Here is an 11,712-nt window from a genome sequence, read left to right on the forward strand (position 1 = left end):
TCCGACGGCCGCTTCTGGCAAGTGATAGAGCCGCGGAGCACAAAATCGGAACTTTTAAAAGTCTGCTCCGCCGAGGGACCTCACTCTGGTGGCTAAGCGGGGGGTGCAACCCTCCGGGACAGTGTGGTCTCAGGACCCTCGGGGTCACAGAAAGACCGGGGGTGCCTGAGTGCGGCAGAGCTCCCAGGGATCGGAGCAGGGAAGCCGGCTGCAGAGGCGGAGCCCAGGCGCGGGCTCTCAGCTCGGGGTGGCCATAAACCGTAATCCGCGCACAGTCGGGCCCCTGCTCCTCCAGCAGGGACCCAACAAGCGGCAGATCCGGGGAGACTCACCTTCCTCCCCCGGGAGGAGCCGCGCGGGAGTGCACCGCAGGGATCTGCTGGGTTTGGAGACTCCACACGGGGTCGGGTGCCAGAGATAGAAACGCGCGGTCACAGGCTGGGTGAGCACGGAGTGCAGCTGGAGACCGGGGAGACGGGAGTGACTGACGGCTTTTCTCTGGGGGCTCACTGAGGAGCGGGGCCCCGAGTTCTCGGCTCCTCCAGGGCGGAGATTGGGAGGCCGCCATTTTCACTCTCCGCCTCCAAAGCTGTACGGAAAGCTCGCAGGGAACAAAAGCCCCGGAGAGCAAACCCGAGCAGATTACTTAGCCAGGAGGGGGCAAGGGCGGGGCAATTCCGCCTCCGGCAGAGACATTTGGAAACCACGGCAACAGGCCCCTCCCCAGAAGATCAGCGAGAACAGCCGGCCAAGACCAAGTTTACCGATCAATGAGAACGGCAGAACTCCAGCGCTAGGGGAATAAAGTACATAGAACCCGTGGCTTTTTTACCATGATTCTTTAGTCTTTAAAAGTTAATTTTTTTTAACTGTCTTTTTGTCTTTTTATTTCTTTTTGAATTTTTCTTTTTCCCTTTTTCAACCAACATCTTATCAATCCCTTTTTTTAAAAAAAAAACATTTTTATTTTTCATTTTTAGAGTCATATTCTATCCCTTCATAATAGTTACCCGTATTTTTGGCTTATATATATAAATTGTTCTCTCTTTAAAATTTTGACATAGTTTCTTCTAACAGATTAAAATATACCCTAAATCTCTAGTATATGGTGTTTTCTATTCCCCTGCCTGATCACATCCTCTCCCTTTTTTTTTCTTTTTCTTTTTTCTTTTTTTAAATCCTCTTTTCTTTTTTCAAACAACTTCTTATCAATTCCTTTTTTTTTAAAGATTTTTTTTTTAATTTATTTATTTGAGAGAGACAATGAGATAGAGCATGAGAGGGGGGAGAGTCAGAGGGAGAAGCAGACCCCCTGCTGAGCAGGGAGCCCGATGCGGGACTCGATCCCGGGACTCTAGGATCATGACCTGAGCCGAAGGCAGTCGCTTAACCAACTGAGCCACCCAGGCGCCCCTTATCAATTCCTTTTATAAAATTTTTTATAATTTCCATTTTTACAGTCATATTCAATCCCTTCATCATATCAACCCTTATTTTTGTACATATATAAGTTTTTCTTTCTTTAAAATTTTGGGAGGCACTCTCTTCTAAAAGACCAAAATACACCCCAAATCTAGTGTGTGGCACTGATCTATATACCATATAGATCATATTTGATCACATTCTGGTTTTTCTTTTGTTGTTGTTTTGTTTTGTTTGTTTTTGTTTTTATCTTTATCTTTATCTTTATCTTTTTCTTTTTCTTTTTTTTCTTTTTCTTTTTTTCTCTCTTTCCCTTTCTTATCCCACTGCTTCAGGTCTTTTCTGATTTGTTTAAAGTATATTTTCTGGGGACGTGGTTACTCTGCTAGCATTTTGTTCTCTCATTAATCTATTCTCCTCTGCACAAAATGACGAGAAGGAAAAAATCACCTCAACAAAAAGAACAAGAGGTAGTACCGACTGCCAGGGACCTACTCAATATGGACATTAGTACGATGTCAGATCTAGAGTTCAGAATCATCACTTTAAAGATACTGGCTGGGCTTGAAAAAAATATGGAAGTTATTAGAGAAACCCTTTCTGGAGAAGTAAGAGCTAAAATCCAACCAAGTAGAAATCAAAAAGGCTATTAATGAGGTGCAATCAAAAATGGGGGCGCTAAGTGCTAGAATAAATGAGGCAGAAGAGAGAATCAGTAATATAGAAGATGAAATGATGGAAAATAAAGAAGCTGAGGAAAAGAGAGATAAACAACTACTGGATCACGAGGGCAGAATTCGAGAGATAAGCGATACCATAAGACGAAACAACATTAGAATAATTGGGATCCCAGAAGAAGAAGAAAGAGAGAGGGGGCCAGAAGGTATAATGGAGCAAATTATAGCAGAGAACTTCCCTAATTTGGGGAAAGAAACAGGCATAAAAATCCAGGAAGCACAGAGAACCCCTCTCAAAATCAATAAAAATAGGTCAACTCCCCGACATCTAATAGTAAAACTTACGAGTCTCATAGACAAAGAGAAAATCCTGAAAGCAGCTCGGGAGAAGAGAGATGTAACCTACAAGGGGAGAAACATTAGATTGGCAACAGACCTATCCACAGAGACCTGGCAGGCCAGAAAGGACTGGCAGGATATATTCAGAGCACTAAATGAGAAAAATATGCAGCCAAGAATCCTATATCCAGCTAGGCTGTCATTGAAAATTGAAGGAGAGATAAAAAGCTTCCAGGACAAACAAAAACTAAAGGAATTTGCAAAGACAAAACCAGCCCTACAGGAAATCTTGAAAGGGGTCCTCTAAGCAAAGAGAGAGCCTAAAAGCAACATAGACCAGAAAGGAACACAGACAATATACGGTAACAGTCACCTTACAGGCAATACAATGGCACTAAATTCCTATCTTTCAATAGTTACCCTGAATGTAAATGGGCTAAATGCCCCAATCAAAAGACACAGGCTAACAGACTGGATTAAAAAACAAGACCCATCGATATGCTGTCTGCAAGAGACTCATTTTAGAACCAAAGACACCCCCAGATTGAAAGTGAGGGGGTGGAAAACCACTTACCATGCTAATGGACACCAAAAGAAAGCTGGGGTGGCAATCCTTATATCAGACAAATTAGATTTTAAACCAAAGACTGTAATAAGAGATGAGGAAGGACACTATATCATACTTAAAGGATCTATCCAACAAGAAGATCTAACAATTGTAAATATCTATGCCCCTAACATGGGAGCAGCCAATTATATAAGGCAATTAATAACAAAAGCAAAGAAACACATCGACAGCAATACAATAATAGTGGCGGACTTTAACATCCCCCTCACTGAAATGGACAGATCGTCTAAGCAAAAGATCAACAAGGAAATAAAGACTTTAAATGACACACTGGATCAAATGGACTTCACAGACATATTCAGAACATTCCACCCCAAAGCAACGGAATACACATTCTTCTCTAGTGCCCATGGAACATTCTCCAGAATAGATCACATCCTAGGTCATAAATCAGGTCTCAACCGGTACCAAAAGATTGGGATCGTTCCCTGCCTATTTTCAGACCACAATGCTTTGAAACTAGAACTCAATCACAAGAGGAAAGTCAGAAAGAACTCAAATACATGGAGGCTAAAGAGCATCCTACTGAAGAATGAATGGGTCAACCAGGAAATTAAAGAAGAATTAAAAAAATACATGGAAACCAATGAAAATGAAAACACAACTATTCAAAACCTTTGGGATGCAGCAAAGGCAGTCCTAAGAGGAAAGTATATAGCAATACAAGCCTTTCTCAAGAAACAAGAAAGGTCTCAAGTACACAACCTAATCCTACACCTAAAGGAGCTGGAGAAAGAACAGCAAATAAAGCCTAAACCCAGCAGGAGAAGAGAAATAATAAAGATCAGAGCAGAAATCAATGAAATAGAAACCAAAAGAACAGTAGAACAGATCAACGAAACTAGGAGCTGGTTCTTTGAAAGAATTAACAAGATTGATAAACCCCTGGCCAGACTTATCAAAAAGAGAAGAGAAATGACCCAAATCAACAAAATCATGAATGAAAGAGGAGAGATCACACCAACACCAAAGAAATACAAACAATTATAAGAACATATTATGAGCAACTCTATGGCAGCAAATTAGATAACCTGGAAGAGATGGATGCATTCCTAGAGATGTATCAACTACCAAAACTGAACCAGGATGAAATAGAAAACCTGAACAGACCTATAACCACTAAGGAAATTGAAGCAGTCATCAAAAATCTCCCAAAAAACAAAAGCCCAGGGCCAGATGGCTTCCCAGGGGAATTCTACCAAACATTTCAAGAAGAATTAATACCTATTCTTCTGAAACTGTTCCAAAAAATAGAAACGGAAGGAAAACTTCCAAACTCATTTTATGAGGCCAGCATTACCTTGATCCCAAAACCAGACAAAGACCCCATCAAAAAGGAGAACTACAGACCAATATCCCTGATGAACATGGATGCAAAAATTCTCACCAAAATACTAGCCAATAGGATCCAACAGTACATTAAAAAGATTATTCACCTTGACCAAGTGGGATTTATCCCTGGGCTGCAAGGTTGGTTCAACATCCGCAAATCAATCAATGTGATACAATACATTAACAAAAGAAAGAACAAGAATCATATGATCCTCTCAATAGATGCAGAAAAAGCTTTTGACAAAGTACAGCATCCTTTCTTGATCAAAACTCTTCAGAGTATAGGGATCGAGGGTCCATACCTCAATATCATAAAAGCCATCTATGAAAAACCTACAGCGAATATTATTCTCAATGGGGAAAAACTGAGAGCTTTCCCCCTAAGGTCAGGAACGCGGCAGGGATGTCCACTATCACCACTGCTATTCAACATAGTATTGGAAGTCCTAGCCACAGCAATCAGACAACAAAAAGAAATCAAAGGCATCCAAATTGGCAAAGAAGAAGTCAAACTCTCACTCTTTGCAGATGATATGATACTTTATGTGGAAAACCCAAAAGACTCCACCCCAAAACTGCTAGAACTCATACAGGAATTCAGTAAAGTGTCAGGATATAAAATCAATGCACAGAAGTCAGTGGCATTCCTATACACCAACAACAAGACAGAAGAAAGAGAAATGAAGGAGTCGATCCCATTTACAATTGCACCCAAAACCATAAGATACCTAGGAATAAATATAACCAAAGAGACAAAGGATCTGTACTCAGAAAACTATAAAATAGTCATGAAAGAAATTGAGGAAGACACAAAGAAATGGAAAAACGTTCCATGCTCATGGATTGGAAGAATAAATATTGTGAAGATGTCAATGCTACCTAGAGCAATCTACACGTTCAATGCAATCCCCATCAAAATACCATCCACTTTTTTCAAAGAAATGGAACAAATAATCCTAAAATTTGTATGGAACCAGAAAAGACCCCGCATAGCCAGAGGAATATTGAAAAAGAAAAGCAAAGCCGGCGGCATCACAATTCCGGACTTCAAGCTCTATTACAAAGCTGTCATCATCAAGACAGCATGGTACTGGCACAAAAACAGACATATAGATCAATGGAACAGAATAGAGAGCCCAGAAATGGACCCTCAACTCTATGGTCAACTAATCTTCGACAAAGCAGGAAAGAATGTCCAATGGAACAAAGACAGTCTCTTCAACAAATGGTGTTGGGAAAATTGGATAGCCACATGCAGAAGAATGAAACTGGACCATTTCCTTACACCACACACAAAAATAGACTCCAAATGGTTGAAAGACCTCAATGTGAGACAGGAGTCCATCAAAATCCTAAAGGAGAACACAGGCAGCAACCTCTTTGACCTCAGCCGAAGCAACTTCTTCCTAGAAACATCGCCAAAGGCAAGGGAAGCAAGGGCAAGAATGAACTATTGGGACTTCATCAAGATAAAAACCTTTTGCAAAGCAAAGGAAACAGTCAACAAAACCAAAAGACAACTGACAGAATGGGAGAAGATATTTGCAAATGACATATCAGATAAAGGGCTAGTATCCAAAATCTATAAAGAACTCATCAAACTCAACACCCAAAGAACAAAGAATCCAATCAAGAAATGGGCAGAAGACATGAACAGACATTTTTCCAAAGAAGACATCCAAATGGCCAACAGACACATGAAAAAGTGCTCAACATCGCTCGGCATCAGGGAAATCCAAATCAAAACCTCAATGAGATACCACCTCACACCAGTCAGAATGGCTAAAATTAACAAGTCAGGAAACGACAGATGTTGGCGGGGATGCGGAGAAAGGGGAACCCTCCTACACTGTTGGTGGGAATGCAAGCTGGTGCAGCCACTCTGAAAAACTGTATGGAGGTTCCTCAAAAAGTTGAAAATAGAGCTACCATATGATCCAGCAATTGCACTACTGGGTATTTACCCCAAAGATACAAAAGTAGGGACCCGAAGGGCTACGTGCACCCCGATGTTTATAGCAGCAATGTCCACAATAGGCAAACTGTGGAAAGAGCCAAGATGTCCATTGACAGATGAATGGATAAAGAAGAGGTGGTATATATATACAATGGAATATTATGCAGCCATCAAAAGGAATGAGATCTTGCCATTTGCAACGATGTGGATGGAACTGGAGGGTATTATGTTGAGTGAAATAAGTCAAACAGAGAAAGACATGTATTATATGACCTCACTGATATGAGGAATTCTTAATCGCAGGAAACAAACTGAGTGTTGTTGGAGTGGGGGGTGGGGTGGGAGGGATGGAGGGATGGGGTGACTGGGTGATGGACATTGGGGAGGGTGTGTGCTCTGGTAAGCGCTGTGAATTGTGCAAGACTGTTGAATCTCAGATCTGTACCTCTGAAACAAATAATGCAATATATGTTAAGAAAAAAAAAAGAAGAAGGTAGCGGGAGGGGAAGAATGAAGCGGGGGAAATCGGAGGGGTAGACGAACCATGAGAGACGATAGACTCTGAAAAACAAACTGAGGTTTCTAGAGGGGAGGGGGGTGGGAGGATGGGTTAGCCTGGTGGTGGGTATTGAGGAGGGCACATTCTGCATGGAGCACTGGGTGTTGTGCACAAACAATGAATCATGGAACACTTCATCTAAAACTAATGATGTAATGTATGGGGATTAACATAAGAATAAAATAAAAAAAAATGTCCATTGGACTCTGGTATCACAATTTGTTTAACAGTTCACTCTTGTTAGGCATTTTGGATGTTTCTAGTCTTTTGTTAGTAAAAGTATCTTCACACATGTATATTTGTCCACATGCGCAAGTATACCTGAAAATTAATTACTGCAAATGAAAATGATGTGCCCAACAGTTTGCACATGTTTTATTTTACTGGGTGCTAAAGACTCCAAAGATTCTGTACGACAGTGGATAAGTTACTCCACACCATTGCCAAAACAATGTGTTACCAAATCTGTTGATTTTAGACAGAATAAGGGTGAAATAAGTGAGATGCATTTTAACTGGCAATTTTCTTATGGTGATGTTGAACATCTTTTCAAATGTTTGATAGTTGCATTTTCTTTTTCATTACTGGACTGTTTGTGTCTTTTTCCTTTTATGCTTTATGGTCTTTTTAAAAGATTCTTTTGTAGCAACTTGAACATACAACATTAAGTCTGTAACATAACACAAATATTTTCTCTCAGCTTGTATATACCCTTGAATTTTGGCTGAAGAGTTTTTGACATGCAGATTTTTAAAATATATTTAAGGTTAGGGAGCACCTGGGTGGCCCAGTCGTTAAGCGTCTGCCTTTGGCTCAGGTCATGATCCCAGGGCCTTGGGATCAAGCCCCACATTGGGCTCCCTGCTCACCGGGAAGCCTGCTTCTCCCTCTCCCACTCCTCCTGCTTGTGTTCCTGCTCTCGCTGTGTCTCTCTCTGTCAAATAAATAAATAAATAAATAAAATCTTTAAAATATATATATATATATTTAAAGTTAGAAAAGTTTTCTCCTCGAGTTTATATAAAAGGCCTCACATTTTTTTATAATAATATTAGAGTTCTATTTTAATTTATGAATATTTGCTCCACCTGGAATCTATTTTTATGTAAGGGATGGAGTGAATATTCAGTTTTATTTTTTCAAACATTCAGTTATCCCAGAATTATTTATTGAACATTCTGTTTTTCCTCAATGATAGGAAATCCTAACCGGCATTTACTAAATGTTTTTTGGGGATTCTATTTGTAAACCTGCTCTGCTATTTCACTGGTCTGTTCATACGTTTATGTGCCACTGCAACGCTATTTTAAGTACCTTAATTGGTAGTGTCAACCATTTAAAGCAGAAAGGTAGGGGCACCTGGGTGGCTCAGTCGTTAAGCGTCTGCCTTCGGCTCAGGTCATGATCCCAGGGTCCTGGGATCGAGCCCCGCATCGGGCTCTCGGCTCGGCCGGGAGCCTGCTTCTCCCTCTCCCACTCCCCCTGCTTGTGTTCCCTCTCTAGCTGTCTCTCTCTCTGTCAAATAAATAAAATAAAATCTTTAAAGCAGAAAGGTAAGTGGTTCAGCCAGCAAACTCGAGTTTATTCCAGAATAGCAGTTCAGAACCATATGATGAACCCTAGGCAAGTCCAGAGAACAAAGGAGAAGAGCGTCCTTTTATATAGGGAAGGAGGAATTCGGGAAGGGTTGTTTTGCACAAAAGTTCACTGGACAGAAATGAGAGTTCAAAGTGGTGGCGGCTTCTCTTTGACAGCGGGCAGGGGCTGCTTGCCCAGGTCCGTGCCCGCGCTTTGCTGTTTCTGTGCTAAGAGGAACTCTTCCTTCTTCCTGCTGGAAGAAGCTGCAATGAGTGGTACATTTGTGAGAGAGCTCCCTTCATGGCTTCCCGACTCCAATTTCGAGTCGAGTTTCCTTAACACATTTTTCACAGTAAGATTAATCTTCCCCCACAGCTGAATTTTTTTCCCACAGAATTTTTCTAACTATTCCCATGCTTATTTTCATATGTGGTATTTATCATCTTTCGTGAAAAAGATCTACTGGTATAATATTGAGATCATGAAACAATGACAGATTACTTTAGGCACAGTAGAGATATTTAAAATGTACATTTCTCTTTAAGACTAGAGTATACCTTGTGCATATTAACGGCTCTTTTGTCCTTTAGTAGGATTTTAAACTTGCCCTCCTAGAGTTTTGCACATTTCTTATTAAGTTTATTCTCAGGTATTCATTTTGTTGCTATTACATTTTCTTTGTTTAAAATCTTAAATGTCGATACTCGTTATATATAGAAAGGATATATCCCAGCGACTACTGAGTTATCTTATTATGAAGTAAAAATTTTTTCATGGTTTTAGTCTTATTTTATTAAGAACTTTTATCAGAGGCGAGCAAGATGGCGCAGACTCAGGGCACCCGGAGGAAAATCTGTTACTACTACGACGGGGATGTTGGAAATTACTATTATGGACAAGGCCACCCAATGAAGCCTCACCGAATCCGCATGACTCACAATTTGCTACTTAACTATGGTCTCTACCGAAAAATGGAAATCTATCGCCCTCACAAAGCCAATGCCGAGGAGATGACCAAGTACCACAGTGAGGACTGCATTGAATTCTTGTGCTCCATCCGCCCAGATAGCATGTCCGAGTACAGCAAGCAGATGCAGAGATTCACGTCGGTGAGGACTGTCCAGTATTTGATGGCCTGTTTGAATTCTGTCAGTTACCTACTGGTGGCTCTGTGGCGAGTGCTGTGAAACTGAATAAGCAGCAGACGGACATCGCTGTGAACTGGGCCGGGGGCCTGCACCATGCAAAGAAGTCTGAGGCATTGGCTTCTGTTCCGTCCATGACATCGTCTTGGCCATCCTGGAACTGCTAAAGTATCACCAGAGGGTGCTGTATATTGACACTGATATTCACCACGGTGATGGCGTGGAAGAGGCCTTCTATACCACAGACCGGGTCATGACTGTGTCCTTTCATAAATACGGAGAATACTTCCCAGGAACTGGGGACCTACGGGATATTGGGGCTGGCAAAGGCAAGTATTACGCTGTTAACTACCCGCTCCGAGATGGGATCGATGACGAGTCCTGAGGCCATTTTCAAGCCGGTCATAGCTAAAGTGATGGAGATGTTCCAGCCCAGCGCAGTGTCTTACAGTGTGGCTCCGACTCCCTGTCCGGGGATCGGTTAGGCGGCTTCAATCTGACCACCAAAGGGCACGCCAAGTGTGTGGAGTTTGTGAAGAGCTTCAACCTGCCCATGCTGATGCTGGGAGGTGGGGGCTACACCATCCGCAACGTGGCCCGCTGCTGGACGTATGAAACAGCCGTGGCCCTGGACACAGATCCCAAATGAGCTTCCATACAACGACTACTTTGAATACTTTGGACCAGATTTCAAACTTCACATCAGTCCTTCCAGTATGACCAACCAGAATACCAATGAATACCTGGAGAAGATCAAACAGTGACTGTTTAAGAACCTGAGAATGCTGCCCCACGCACCTGGGGTCCAAATGCAGGTGATTCCTAAGGATGCCATTCCAGAGGAGAGTGGCAACGAGGATGAAGAAGACTCTGACAAGCGCATCTCGATCTGTTCTTCTGACAAACGAATTGCCTGTGAGGAAGAGTTCTCGGACTCTGATGAGGAGGGAGAAGGTGCGCGCAAGAATTCTTCCAACTTCAAAAAAGCCAAGAGAGTCAAAACTGAGGATGAAAAAGAGAAAGACCCAGAAGAGAAGAAAGAAGTCACAGAAGAGGAGAAAACCAAGGAGGAGAAGCAAGAAGCCAAAGGGGTCAAGGAGGAGGTCAAGTTGGCCTGAGCAGACCTCTCCAGTTCTGGCTTCCTGCCAAGTTCCCCACCTTTCTCCCACAACCCCTCAGATTTTATATTTTCTATTTCTCTGTGTATTTATATAAAAATATATTAAATATAAATATCCCCAGGGACTAGACAGGAACCAGGGCCCTGAGCCCAGGGCACATGTTACGAGTGAGCTTTTCTAGTGGCTGCCCTGCCACCATCCTTCCCCAGTTCTTAATTTTGAACCATAAAGGGTGCCGGGTCTGGAAGGCATACTCTTAAGCAGCCATGGGACAGAAATCCTGAAATGCCAAGTGTCTGTTTAGTAGCTTTGGAAAGGTGCCCTTACTGAGCATTCTAGAAGGAGTGGCTGGGTCTTCAGGGACCCACCCCCCAAATCAGGCTCCTTAAGGTAACAGCCATTTTTAGATTGGTTCTGTTATCATGCCTTCCCACTGGCCCCGTGTGAGCCAAGGAACTCCCACTGCCTGCCCTCTATCCTCGCCCAATTCTGCAGGTGGAGACTGGTAGTCTAGTACCCTTTTTGAGATACTATTTTCATTTTTGTGAGAATCTTTGTAATAATAAAATGGTACATTTCTACATCCTCCTGAAAAAAAAAAAAAAGAACTTTTATCACAAGGAAATGGTAGTATATCATCAAATATTTTTTCCAGCATTTGTGAAGATGAATATATTATTTTTCTCATTTGACTTATTAATATAGTGAACTATATTATTGGATTTGCTAATACTTTTGCATTTCTGGTATGATCCTTATCTAGTCAAGATCTATTATTATTTTAAAATATGAATTTTACTTAATAATTTTTTAGAAGTTTAAAAAAATCAATTCTTATCACTGGAATGGATCTGTTTTCTGCTTTTATTATATCTCTGTCAGATTTGGTCATGATATTATTCTGATTCCTTACAGAGAATTTTGAAGTTTTCCCTACTTATCTACATTCTGGAA

At 41.6% G+C, this 11,712-nt stretch overlaps 1 pseudogene; it reads left to right on the plus strand.

Moving 5' to 3' along the window:
- Positions 1 to 9,307: 9,307 nt before the first annotated feature.
- Positions 9,308 to 11,293, plus strand: LOC118001419 (annotated as a pseudogene).
- Positions 11,294 to 11,712: the final 419 nt, after the last annotated feature.

Source organism: Mirounga leonina, unplaced genomic scaffold (genome assembly GCF_011800145.1).
Source record: "Mirounga leonina isolate KUSES-001 unplaced genomic scaffold, KU_Mleo_1.0 Mir_53, whole genome shotgun sequence".
NCBI classification, from domain to species: domain Eukaryota; kingdom Metazoa; phylum Chordata; class Mammalia; order Carnivora; family Phocidae; genus Mirounga; species Mirounga leonina.